This window comes from Medicago sativa, chromosome 4 (genome assembly GCF_051527215.1).
Source record: "Medicago sativa cultivar Bolivia chromosome 4, Bolivia_mono, whole genome shotgun sequence".
In the NCBI taxonomy this organism is placed as follows: Eukaryota; Viridiplantae; Streptophyta; class Magnoliopsida; order Fabales; family Fabaceae; genus Medicago; species Medicago sativa.
This window is the reverse complement of record NC_140752.1, coordinates 91537564-91552196: the sequence shown is the minus strand read 5'-3', so window position 1 is coordinate 91552196 and position 14633 is coordinate 91537564. Positions and strand designations below refer to the sequence as shown.

The 14633-nt window shown below is 28.7% G+C and overlaps 1 long non-coding RNA gene across 1 annotated transcript; it reads left to right on the top strand.

Annotated features, from left to right (window-relative positions):
- Positions 1 to 1979: 1979 nt before the first annotated feature.
- LOC146933722 (uncharacterized) lies at positions 1980 to 2702 on the top strand. The gene is made up of 2 exons (XR_015007548.1): positions 1980 to 2285; positions 2387 to 2702. It is a non-coding gene; the product is annotated as an uncharacterized LOC146933722 (long non-coding RNA).
- The last annotated feature ends 11931 nt before the right edge of the window (positions 2703 to 14633 follow it).

Genomic DNA, 14633 nt, shown 5'->3' with positions numbered 1-14633 from the left:
ATTCTTCTTCCTCCATTGATTATTGCTATGACCCAAGATGCACACTAGCATTGAAAGATAAAAAAAAAATAAAAAAAAACTTGTATAACATATTTGTTTGCATAAGCATTTTAATAATATCCACGAAATGAGATTTCTTGAGTTTTGCTTAACTGAAATGAAAAAAAAACATGTATTTATAGAAGAATAATAAAAAACAGTTCCCTTAAAAAAAACAGTTGAATAAAAAAATGTCGAATGAACTTTACTATTTATAATTTTATGAGAATATTTTTTACGATTTGTAGACGATGAACATGTATTTGTTTTTGTTGCCGTTGTCCATTCTATATTTTACCCTTTTCTTCCTTTTTATGATTTGTATAAGATGAACAAGTAATTGTTTTTGGTGGCTACTCTTCATTTTTGACATTTTTTTCAACGTTCCTTATCGAGAAGATAGAAATCGACCGCGTGATATTAGGTTATGATTTATAAAATGAGATTTAATTAGTGGTGTTTAAATTACAAGCATGCCCGTGAATTTAATTGTTTTTAATAGAATATAATGAGTTTTTTTGGTCTAAAATTAAAAGTTGCAGCTTGTTGTCTTGCTCATTAATAAAAAGTGATGGGAGTATCATGGCAAATCCATAAATAAAAAATCTCTTAGTACTTTCTTTTTCTTCGAATGGCCAAAATATATTGAAACTCTTCTAACCTTATAGCATAAGGTATACCGGGAATGAGGCAAAGAACACACACTACTATACTAGTAGGGAAAACCATAGTAGGGCTAAAGAGAAAACCAATATCATAAAGACAAGTCGCAACCTAGTACACCAATAGCTAACATTACATGTGGTAACTTCTAAAACAACAAAAACAAATTACCTTCAAAAGAAATAATGTAGCCGCAAATCTCTCCCCAAAAATATGACATAAGTTGCTACGCAACAGTAACTATTTTTTATTTTTTTTTATTTTGGTTGGTCTGCTTAAGGTGTTTGTTTGTGTATATTTGAGATACAAATTTGTGTGATTTATAACCAGCTATTGCAGTTGATTGTACCTATTTTCTCTTTCTCAGATTCTCCTTGTATTTTAAATTTATACCCTGTTAGACTAATATTGTTTGTTTGTTTCTCAAAATCATGCAGACATACTACACAACTGGTTTGAGCAAATTAAGTAGGTTTAGATGAATCATATGCTGACACACTCACTCTCTCAAAGAATGGTTGACGAGCCATATAATGGGCTATGTAGTTTTCATAATAACTATAATATCTAGTAGTATTTTGTAGACCTAAAGAACAAATAGTATCATCGGAAACATGATTATCAAGCTTGATCATTGGCATTATATCATATCTCCTTTCTTGCACAAATGAGATTTAAAACTAGATGATAGATAAATCAACTATATGTGTGTGTGTGTGTGAGATGTCAATTTACACTCACCTAAAAATATATGATTTTCATGCATTTCTCTTTTCTTTCTCAATAAGTTATATGGTTCTCAGAAGTCTAAAAAATTCAACTCATCATTCAAAGGAGCTAAAAAATCATGAGATATACTCAATAAAACCCTTATCAATGATGCCAATGCACAAGGTAATAAAATGAGGTTTTACATCTCAATTTATGCATATGTGTCAAAACAAAGACATATACCACATGCTATAAAAAATTATCTTTCATTCATTTTTCAATATAACGTAACTTAACATTTGTTCAACTCGTGCTATTTTCACTTTTGATTTGTAACATTGTGCCTATAATTTTAGGAAGAAAAAAAAAATTATTGTCTCGAGGACATTTGTTAGCATTTCCCTACTTTCAATTAGTAAATATACATGTTGTCACCTCTTCGATACATCATTTCTACAACTATTTTTTCATCATTCATTACTATCATTTGTATTTGATATGTTTATGTTTACTATCATGAAAGGCTAAAACATATATTAAATTTTAATAAAAATAATCATGAACTTTTGTGATCATCAAAATCTTATGTAATATGTTTACTAAAGTTAAGTGATCGTTGAGTGAGTGAAATAGATAAGCTCGACATGTTGATGCACTTTAGAGGCATTTGACAATATCTCCAGTCTTATAAAAAAGAAATTTAATTGAAGCTAACAAAGCTTGATTTTTTTTTTTTTTATCTAAAGTGATCAAACGATTTTCTATTTATTACATACAAAAAATGAGGACAATTATGGCTCTAATCACGAGTTCTTTTTATGCTTGGATCATATTTCTTTTTCTTTATCTTTATCTTTTTGTAGTCAATGGAGGTAAGTAATTTTTTACACCATTTCCAATTTCTAATTTAGCTTCTACACAATATTCCATTACCTTTCACTAATATTTATTTTGTTGTTATTTGATGTTGTAGGATCAGTTTCCTGTAAGACTAAGTCTGAATGTCCAAGATATACGTGCCTTCCTCCTTTAACTCGGGAACGCATTAATCATGTATGTGATTGTAAATTTATCAGTAAGTGGCACTAATGCCCATTTCCCATCCGTCTTTGAGAAGATTTGAAATTTGCTCATCGATGTTACAAAACTACGTTCTTACCACTAAGCCAACACCTTATAAACATATGTGATGACTGCATCTTTGTGAAACAATTAAGTTGGAGAATAATTTCATGTTACTTGTAATAGTATAATTTTATGGGTTAAATATAATTTAGTCCGTTTGAATATATCAACTTTAATTTTTAGTCCCTCTAAAAAATTTCTTCGAACTTTGGTCCCTCTAAATTTTCGACCACACATTTTAGTCTGTACTTTTTTTTTTTTGAAGGAATTTTAGTCTGTACTTGTTTATAAAAATACATGCTTCATATTTCAAGTGATTTTTTTTTATTTATAACATCATTGTTTAGATTAAGACCTCAAAGTATCATTAACTTAATAACTTAACAATTTAATCTTTAATTTGAAATTATATTGATAAGTTAATAAAATACTTGTTTATTTGAGAGCTACTCCCTTCGTATTTTATTATGAGTCATTTTGGATAAAAATGTGTGTGTTTTATTATAAATCGTTTACAATATCAATACATTATGGGCTTGTTAACGAGTGTTTCTGGGGTACTCTTTACGCATTCTAAATTAAGTAATTATTCTTTAAAAATGTCAAAGTTTTCAATTTCCAATGCACTTTATTACACAAACTTTCATAAAAAGTTATCATTTAAAGTTCTTAGCCAATGTCCAGGGCACTAGTTAACATTTTCATAGATAACATTTTTTTTTTGAAGAGACTAAAATGAATTTGTATTACCACTTCGAAAAGATCTTCCTAGCACAAGATGTGCTAAGAAAGAACCACCAGAATCCAAAAAGTAACAAGGGTATATTTACAAGGCAAAGCCAAACTGCAATAGCGGTAGAAAAGCTATAAAGAAACTAACAATTACCCAATGCCTAAAATGGTGAACGGACTAAGCCACCAACCATGATAATTGAGAGGAAGATTGATGTATTTTCCTTTCAACCACATGAAAGTTGTCGACTTAATCTTGTCAACCACCTGTTGAATTGAGCATTTTTTGTCATTGAAGACCATGTTGTTTCTTTCTTTTCAAATTTCTCACGCGGTTGCAAACCAAATAACCTGTAAAATATATTGCTTTGACTTGGCAGCACCACCAATGAAACTGAACTGGTTAAAGTGGCTTGATACATCGTTAGGCATAACTGAAAAAATGCCTAGCCACCTAAGAATAAAATTCCAAACAGATCCAAAGAAATCACAGTGTAAAAATAGGTGAGAAGATGTTTCCATTTCCCTACACTCCAACGCAAGACTGAGCATCTGTTGCAATAACATGTCGACGGAAAAGATTGTTTTTGGTAGGAAGCCTATCTCGAAACAGACGCCAGGCAAAAACCACCACCTTCAAAGGAACATTTTTGTGCCACAGAGAAGACACGGGCACTGCATGATTGACAGGAGTAGTAGCAGACAAGAAATTATAAGCACTTTGAACCGTGTACTCGGAGGATGATTCCAACCTCCACACCCTTCTATCGACCCTATCAACCTGCAAGGAAACATTATGAAGTAAAAGTCTAAGCTCCCCCACTAGCTCCTCCTCCCATGCGAACAACCTCCGCCTCGATCTCCATGCATCACCCTCAATCCCCCACCCTAACGAATACATACCAAAAATAGACTCCTCCTTTGTTAATGACAACTCAAATAATCTATTATATCTATCTCTAAAAGTCATTCCTCCTACCCACACATCCGACCAAAATAGAGTATTTTTGCCATCTCCCACAACCCGAGTAACGCTTTGCGGGCGGAGGAGTGGTTTCATAGATAACATTATTGATGATTTTTTCCTTATCATACTACCATTTACCATTTATTACTCTATTCTTTCTATTCTTTTAATATATTTTTCTCTTATCATTAATAAGAGATACTTTTGTAAAATCAGTCATAAGTTCTCATTCTAATATAAAAATTAACTACATTTTTTAATATGTGTGAAAATGTCAAAATGACTTATAAAAGTGTGGAGAAAAGTATGTGAAAAAGAAATCGAAATTCCTCTAAAATTCCGAGAGAGATAACGGCTCCATAAATTTTGGTTTGGTTTTGATTAAACAAAAAAATCTAGCACTCATTAAATCAAACTACCAAAAAAATAGAAAAATAACAATTCTAGTTTAGTTTATTTTTATGTAATTTTTTTATCAATAATTTTGATTTTTTTTAAGTGGTAAAAAAAAGATTGTTGAACCCTTGTTTTTTAGTCAGTAGAAATTTGCAGTAGTTAGATAATCTTAACTTTTGAATTATATAAGAATTTAATTTTATAGTTGATTTTTAAGGTGAAACGAGATGATGTGCTTTTTTTTAAGAAAAAACAATTAAGTTAAAGATTAAATAGTTTGGATAAGTACAGTCTTTAGATGAAATATAAGTAAATGTTACAAGCTCGATTTTAAATTATACCAAATCACTCCGTAAAGAAAAATTGTCTCAAATTATAATTTGTTTTACAATATTAACCAAATACTTTTTGAAGAAGAATATTAACCAAATACTAATGTTTCTCTTTCAATCATAGTCATAATTATTTTATTTTATTTTATCTTCTTCTAATTCATTTATTTTATCTATTTCATACTATCAATGAAAAATAATTTCATAAAATAACTCATAGTTTATCTTCTTCATGCAAACTTAATTATATTTTATCTTTTTCATGATTATTTTATTTAATTATATGTTTAGTTTATGAACTTGTTTATCTTCTTCATACAAACTTAATTATATTTTATCTTTTTCATGATTATTTTATTTAATTATATGTTTAGTTTATGAACTTGTGTGCCAAATGCACAAGTTAACATTTCTCTTTCTACAATTATTTATTTTCCATTTAATAATCTTGTATAAAAGAAATCTTTATTATATACATTTGCCTTAATTTTTTTTGAAGAGTACATGTGGCATCTTCACATTCTTCATCTCATTTAATGCTTTCTTATCATCCAATCAAATTGAATTATGACTCATTCATTTTTTTATTAGCCAATCAAGATGAACCATGCCTAATTTAGTTTTCATCAACCAATCAAAATTGATCATGCCTTGATTTTTTCCCCTATATATAGACAATTTTTTTTTCATTATTTTCATGTGTCTCTTCTCCCATAATTTTTATTTTGTAATAACAAGTATTTTATGTGTTTTAAAAGATAGAAGTTTAACCATTTGGTTGTAGATTATAGGGTTGATTTTCTTTTTTATTTGTATCTAATTGTTAATTGTTGATGCTACTTTCTCAGGGTCCCATTGGAGAGCATGTGTCTACATTCTACGACTTCAAGACGTTCAACATCAACAATATAATTTTTAGTCAAGACAATGTTTTGTATTTGATATAGAATCATGATGTTAGAGTTTAGATACCTTAGGTTGATTGAATATTTTTAATGAATTGATATGTCGAAAAACTAATCTCAATAAATTGATTTAGTCTTTATCTATATTTATTTTATGAACTTTTGTCTTACACAAATGATACATTACACATGAACTCTTATTTGATGAATCATAATTGATGTTTTTAAACACATCCCCAGACATGTCCAGATATGTTAAACATCATCCTAAAGGTTGCATACAATTGGTTCACATCATCTAATTTGGACAAACATTTTCTTATAAGAAGACATCTAAACTTCATCATGTTTTACTATGACGGATTTTCACTTAACATAGTTTCTTCAATAGAATGTATCAAAAGCTTCAATCAACCATTGATCAATAATCATGGTTTATTTTTTATTTTTTTGACAATATAGGACATGATCCTTTAAGTGTCATTTCATCTCATTTATTTGACAATCAATATATGACTTTTTTTCTCCTTTGATTTGTCAATTAGATAGTTACTATTAAATAAATTTTTTCAGAGACTATTAAAAATATTGTTAATTTTGCTATCTATACTGCATTATAAATAACCTCCATTTGCAAGCAATTCCACGCACAATTTCAATAAAAAAAAATGTATTCTTTTCAATCTTTTGTCTCAATGTCGTGTCTTTTTTCTTTTTGTTTTCTTTTTTTTCTTTCTAAGTTTCACGTATTTGGTATTATTAACAAGCCAGAATGAATTATATACTTAATAATTTTATATAGTTCACAAATATTCTTTTTTTCCTTTTATTAAGGATAATAATGATAAAACAATTTAAGAGTAATTAATATGTCATTTAATTTAAATTAGAATGATTTCATAAAGGTTAAGACGTCTCATTTAATTATTAAGAATGAAAATACCTCATTTGATGGATGAGAAGGAAAAAGAAAACAAATTAAATAACATCGTTAATTATAACCATTAATTAAAGGAAACAACTAAACCAAAAAAAGATGGAAATAAACAAATATTGAAGTATATTATATCAAATAAATGAAAGATATTTAAAATTCAAAAAGTTCAATTTTTCTATTAGTATAAAAAAACTGAATTATTTGAATCTTTTAACTTTTTTTTATTAATGTTTTACCTTCATTTCTTTAGAGGTACTATTTAATTTACAAACAATTCATTAATTTTGAAATATTATATTTATATAATTTATAATACTTATATTTTATGCGTCATTTTAATTGGGTTGATCCTATAACTATTAAATTGTATCGTTTAATAGGCCATACATTTTTTTTAAAGAGGTCAACCAAAAAATTAAAATGTTCTTTAAATAATATCCGTAATTGTAGCCATTAATTAAACGAAATAAAAAATTTAAATTATATTGCAAAGAAAGAGTGATGTGCTATCGAAATTCAAATACTTGAGATTACTTAGAAAAAAACTATTGAATATTTTAAGTTTTTTTTAAATAAACAAAAAACAAAAATATTTTTTGTTTTTTGGGAATATTTCATGTATTTGAAAAAATTATCGTTAAATTTTCAAAAAAACAAATCTCTAAATTTCAAATACTTTAATTTGAATAATTTGACATATTTAATATTTTCTTTTTTGTGATTTTTTTTCATTTTATTAAGTATAATCATGATAAAATAAATTAAGAGTCATTAATGTGGTCATTTAAATTAAAATGATTCTATTAAATGTCTCATTTATTGGATCAGATTAAAAAAATGTTATTTAAATGATATCATTATATGGTAACATCTTTTGATTCACTATTTTTGCTATTAGTACTAATAATAGCATTCCTACTCAAGGTTGACTCATTCTTATGATTCAATCCCCGCTACTAGCGTAATAATCTCTTTGACAGGGATCTCTAGGTAACTTTGTAAGTGTTCATTGAGTCATTAGACATGTCCTGACCTTGATGTGTTCTCCAGAGTCTAACTCACCTAAATATTTTATGATAAAAAAAAAAACACAATTTTGTTTAAGTTGTAAATTGTAGATTCCGATAGTAGTCGTTGAAAAGCCTCAATCTTTTTATGAAAAATTAAAGTCTGTTGGACGTATTCTAAATGAACTTTTTTTAAAGAAATAACAATAACAAACACAATATAAAAGGAGAATTGAATGATATCCAAAATTAAATTTTTGCTATAATTCAGTGATTTTTCAAATTCAATTTTACGAATTTTCTACAATGTTTATCTTGATTTTTTTTTAAATTATGTCATGTCTTTTAATAACAAATGCACGCAAATGTGTTTTAATACAAAAAAAACTATTTAATACATATACGGCTAATTTTAAAAAAGAAAAATGTACACGAGATATCACTAATGATCATTGTACCATAATGATTCTTGGGGTATAACATTTATGGTGAGAGAGTGTTCATTTTGTCCAATGTAGGAAAGACCTTAGACCATCCACATGGAGCATCTATTTTAGGTGCTTAAGTGGGTCATATATATACACATCATCAATTTTACAATTTTTAAATATTAAAACTGAATAAGCACTCAATCTCGCCAACCGAGCACCTCACAAAAAAATGACCAAATTAGTCCCACCAATAACTCTAAATCGTTAAATTTCTTTTTTATACAATTTATTTAGGTAGGGCCTCAAAAAAGTGAAGAGAGAGAGAGAGGGTGCTTCCATAGCCACCCTTCTCTACAAGCATCATATTTATTTGCTCCATAATTTGGTGCTTATTTAGTATGGTGCTAAATAGATGAAGTACCCACCATTGTGGATAGTCAAAGAGCACTCAAAAATATATTTACCTATCTCCAAGGATACTAACAGAGCTCGAAACTCTGAATCTCGAAATTCAAAGTTTGTCCTTCTACTGCTAGGTTAAACCCGTAAGTTGGAAAATTGCCGTGAACTTGAAAATGAATTTTTATTTCAAATTAATCATGAAAAATGAAATATCCCTTATACTTAAACCATCTCTAATCTTGATTTTTTTTTTTTACTGAAAGAATGTATTGGTTTAATCATTCATGCTAATTGGGATTGCTCGGTCAAACATATTGTCCGAAAGTTGTTGGTAATTTTATGGTTTTTATTAAGGAGTTAAAAAAATGACACCACATAATGAACCAAAATCTAAGCATGTTTGTTTCAAGGTAAGAAATTACATTCCTTGAAATGATATTCATAGGAATGATATTTCTAGGAATAGCATTCCAACTCATGTGTTTGTTAAAAATTTAGATTTCATGCAAATGTTTTAGAAATTATTTAGTTAAAAAGATAAAAATGAAAATAAATGTGAGTGGTAGTGGGAAGTTATGGCAAGCTGAGTTCTATTCTCATGAGAATGTTAGATTCTCATCCTTTAAGCATGGGAACAACAATAGAAGAAATTATGTGCAAATAACATTCCTGGGAACAAATTTTCAAAACTTGAAACAAACATGGGAATGTTGCATTTCAAATGTCACATTCCCGGGAATCATATTACAAACCTTGAAACAAACACACCGTAAGTCATCAGGTATATTGGTCATCTCACTTATATGTTGTTTAAAATCTACTTTTGCATCCAATGTGGAACTTTAACTCACATTTGATATATCAACATCTCTCCCTTAACTGTGAGACTCTTTGCGACCCTGATATAGAGACATAACAATATAATGTTAGACGGATGCACGGCATGCTAAAAAAGGTAGGTTGATGGCGGTTTCATGCAAATGGTTTTTTCCCTTTCTTTCATGAGAAACAAAGGGTTAAGCAAATGAAATCCAAAAAGGAAGAAAACAGTTCATCATAATGTAACGAATTTCGCGGGAGCGTAAACTGAGTTGCATAATCACATTAGACTAAGAGAAACTACTCAAGCGAGATTAACATCACATCTTCATTCAAATCCTAAAGGCATTGAATTTATGGATTATCTCACTTATATGTTTGTCACTATATTCTCTTGCATCCAATCTGAAAGTTTAACTCATATAAGACATATTAACATCTTTCCCTTTAAGTGTGAGACTCTTCCCTTCTGTGATTTGGTAACAAAGCGAAATAAAATTAGATGAAGACATATCATGGTAAAGAAGGTGGGTTGGTGGTGATTTAATGGAGTTTATGTTCCTTTCTTTCATGAGAAGTTATGAAATAAATTAGAAAAGGAGAGAAGATAAAAAAATAATTTGAACATGAGAGAAATGATAAGGAAAATAAGGAGTGTGTGCTTTTCTATGAGCGTGTAAGGAATAGAGTGAATTGCCTATAATTTTATTGGTTTGATTAAGGAGTTGGAGATTTTTGAGTAAATATTTAACCAAAAAATTATACTAACTAAAAAAACGCAACATTATTTTAAAATTTCTAATAAGCATTTATTTTGTCAATTCAGCAACACACATATGCTTATTTCCTTTGTCAAATTTCACCAAAGAATAAAAGTGAAGGAATTTGAAGTAGTTGAGGTTGAATAAAAAAAATATAGCATGAAAGAGAATAACATCTAATAACTAAATTTTAAGATAATAAAAAAATAAACAATTGACAACCGAAAACTAACAAAATAAATTATCATAATGTTGGGATTTCCAAGTGATTGTTTACCGGGTTGGATGATCGTATTAGGTCAATAGCAACCATACAAATGAGATTGACACCACAACTTCACATGAAACCTTAAGACATTAGGTATTTTGGTCATCTGACTTATATGTTGCTGAAAATCTACTCTTTCATCCAATGTATAACGTTAACTCACATTTGACACATTAACATATCCTAATCAATTGTGCATCTATCTACGTCCATAATTATGTTACGTAGTCAAATAAGGTCAAAATTAGACACAACATGTTCAAACAAGTTGAATGATGGTGATTTCATGAAGGAAGGTTTATATTCCTTTCATCTACTAGAATAGAGAAAGGAAACTAGAAAGAAAAATAAAACAAATATCAAGAAAAAAAATAACATGAGAGAAAAATTAAGGTGAAAAATATGTACTGTGTGTTTTATCCGTGAGAGTACATAAAATAGATTGAATTATCGGTAATTATGTGGTTTTGTTGAAGGAGTTGAAAATTTTTGGGTAATTATTACCAAAAAATTAGACTTAATTAAAAAAACGTTGTATCATTTTAAAATTTCTAATAAATATGTATTTTTTTTTGACAAAAATAAATATGTATTTTGTAAACTCATCATAACACATGTGCATTTTCCATTGTCACACCCCATCATAGACCATATGTGAAGGAGTTTGAAAAAATAGAGGTTGAATAGAAGAATAGAATGAAAGCGATTGACATCCACAAATGAAGTTTTACCGAAAAAAATGGTTAATTAAGTAAATGTTTCCTATAAATATAAAGATTTTTTTTAGTTTCTTGAAAAAAAAAATTGCATTTTTTTAATCGTTGTAACATTTTTATTTGGCATTTTTAGGGACCAAAAACACGGACTGAAAATTTTACAGGGACTAAGAATGCTGATAAAAAAACTTGACAAAGGCTAAAACTGCTGATGAATTTTTTTACAATAACAAAAAAGTGCGATTTATTTTTGTATGGACTAAAAATGAAATTGTGGATATTTATAGGGACCATTTACTTAATTAACTCTAAAAAAGAATAACAAATGAAATCAAAACACCAATAAATTAGTTCGTCATAATGTTGGGACTACGGAGGAAACCTACATTGGGTTGGAACATCATATTATGGTGAGAGCAATGACACAAGTGAGACTGACACCACATCTTCACCTGAAATGTCTAATAAGCATGTATTTTTCCAACTTAGCATAACACATCTACATTTTTCCATTTTCAGATCACACCAAAGACCAAAAGTGAAGTAATTTAAAATAATAAAGGTTGACTAAAAAAATTGCGTCAAACCAAATGACATTCGAAAACTAAAATTTTAACATGATAAAAAATTAAACAAATGACATCTAAAACTAACAAAACAGTTCATCGTAATGTTGTGACTTCCAGGGGGAGCCTAAACTGAGGTGGATAATCACATTTGGGTAAAGGCACCCATAAAAGTGAAACTAACACCACATTCTCATCCAAAATTTTAAGGCATTAATTATTTGTGTCATCCCACTTATATTTTTTTGACCACCTACTCTTGCATCCAATATGAAACTTTAACTCACATACGACAAATTAACTTCTCTCTCCTAAATGTGAGACTTTCTACATTTGTAATCTGGTGACATAACCAAATAAAGTAATATTGAGACACAACATGGTAGAAAAAGTTGGTTGATGGGGGTTTCAAGAAGAGATGGTTATATTCATTTATTTCATGAGTATAGAGAAAATGAATGAGAAAAGGAAATAAATAAAAAAGGAATTTTAACATGAGGGAAATGATAAGGAAAAAAATGAGTGTGTGCTTTTACCGTGAGAGTATATGGAATAATGTGAGTTGCTGGTAATTTTGCAGGATTGTTGAAGAATTAGGAGTTTTGGGGTAATTATTTTACGACAAATTAGACTCAATTAAAGAATCGCAACATCAATTTAATTTTTTTAATAAGTAATGTTTTGTCAACTCAGTGGAACACATGCATTTTTCCATTGTTAGATTCTACAAAAGACCAAAAGTGAAGGAATTTGAAATAAGGGAGGTTGAATAAAAAAAATAGCATGGAAGCGAATGTTCCATAATGTTCAGAGTTCAGTAACAAAAAAAAGGTCCAGAGTTCTGATGGTGACTACAATGAGTTGGATCATCACATTAGGTTAAGGTTAACCATACAATTGATAGCACATCATCATGCAAAATCTTAGTGTATGAGGTATATCGATCATCTCACTTATATGTTTCTTAACATTTACTTTTGCATCTAATGTGGGACTTTAAGTCAAAATGGACACATTAACATATCTTCCTTAAGTGTAAGACTCTTTGTGTTTGTGATATGGTGACATAGTAAAGTAAGATCACACGTAGGCACAATATTGTAGAAAAGGTGGGTTGATCATGGTTTCATGGATGAAGATTTATTATGTTCCCATGTTTCATTAAGTGAGAGAAAGAAAAGTAGAAATTTTTTTTATTTTTTTTTTTAACATGAGACAAATGATACGAGAAAAAAGCAGCGTGTTTTGTCCATGGTAATATTAGAAATAGAGCTAATGGTAATTTTTTGGGTTATTTGAAGGAGTTAGAGAATTTATGAGTAATTATTTCATCAAAATTATAGTCAATAAAAAAAACGTTCACATTAATTTAAAATATCTCATAAACATGTACTACAACTAAACATAACACATATGTATTTTTCATTGTCAGATCGCGCTAAAAACCAGAAGTGAAAGTACTTGAAATGTAGAGGTTGGATAAAAAAATTGCATGAAAGGGAACAACATCCAAAAACTTATATTTAATATAAAAAATTAAGCAATTAAAAACTAAAAAAAGTTCATTATAATGTTCAAAGTTCTGAGGGAGCCTATAATGGGTTTGAGCATCATATTTGACTACGAAAAAAATCCTACAAGTTAGATTGACACCATATCTTTACCTTAAAAGCTTAAGACATTAGATGTATTAGTCTTCCCACTTATATGTTGTTCAATATGTACTATTTCATTCAATTTATAATTTTAACTCACACATGGTACATTAACATCTCTTCCTTAAATGTAAGACTCTCTGTATATCTGATCTGGTGTGATAGTCAAATGAGGTCAGAGGCACGACATGGTAAAAATGTGGGTTGGTGGCGGTTACATATATGAATGTTTTTGTTTGTTTTTATTTCATGAGAAGATATAAAGTAAATTAGAAAAAGAAATAAGATGAAAAAGGAATTTGACCACGAGAGAAAAGATAAGTGAAAAAACTAAGGAGTGCGTGTTTTATCCGTGATGGTATAGAAAATAGAGTGAGTTGCATGTAATTATATAGATTTGTAAAAGGTGTTAGAGATTACTGAGTAATTATGTTACCAAAGTATTAGTCTCATTAAAAAACATCAATTTAAAATGTCTAATAAACATGTATTTTGTAAACTCAGCATAACACATATATATTTTTCCATTGTCATATCCCACCAAAAACCTAAAGTGAAGGAATTAGAAATAACAGAGGTTGAATAAAAAAAAAACTGGCATGAAAGTGAATGACGAACTAAAATTCAAACCAAAAGAATTCAATGACACTCAGAAACTAACAAAATAAATCATCATAATATTAGGACTTATGCGGGAGTCCACGAATGATTGTATCATCACATTGGGCTAAAACTAACTACACAACTGAAATTGACAACCACATAAGTGAGAATGATACTGCATCTTCATCCAAAAATTTCATGGTTAAGTATTAGTTTTTTTTCCCTCTTATTAGTTAATAAACCTCCGTTGTTTTATCCCATGTTTGAATTTAACTGACACTAGATACATCATAATATTGTCTCCCGCAACTATGACAAAATTTTAGCCCGTGCTTGGCACGGGTGTCCATACTAGTTTAAGTGAATTTGGTCCCAACCAAGGTAAGATCATGCCTTAATTAAGACTATTATCACAAAACATACTTTTCATTTAATTTAACTTTTTGTATTTTTAAATAATCAATTGATTTTCTACTCTCTCATTCTTTTTTTGCTTTTTGTATTTTCAAAATTGAATGCTAACATTAATAAAAAATAAAAATACTGTATCAATAACAAAAGTTATTTATTCAATAGTGAGTGGAATGAAAAATGTAAA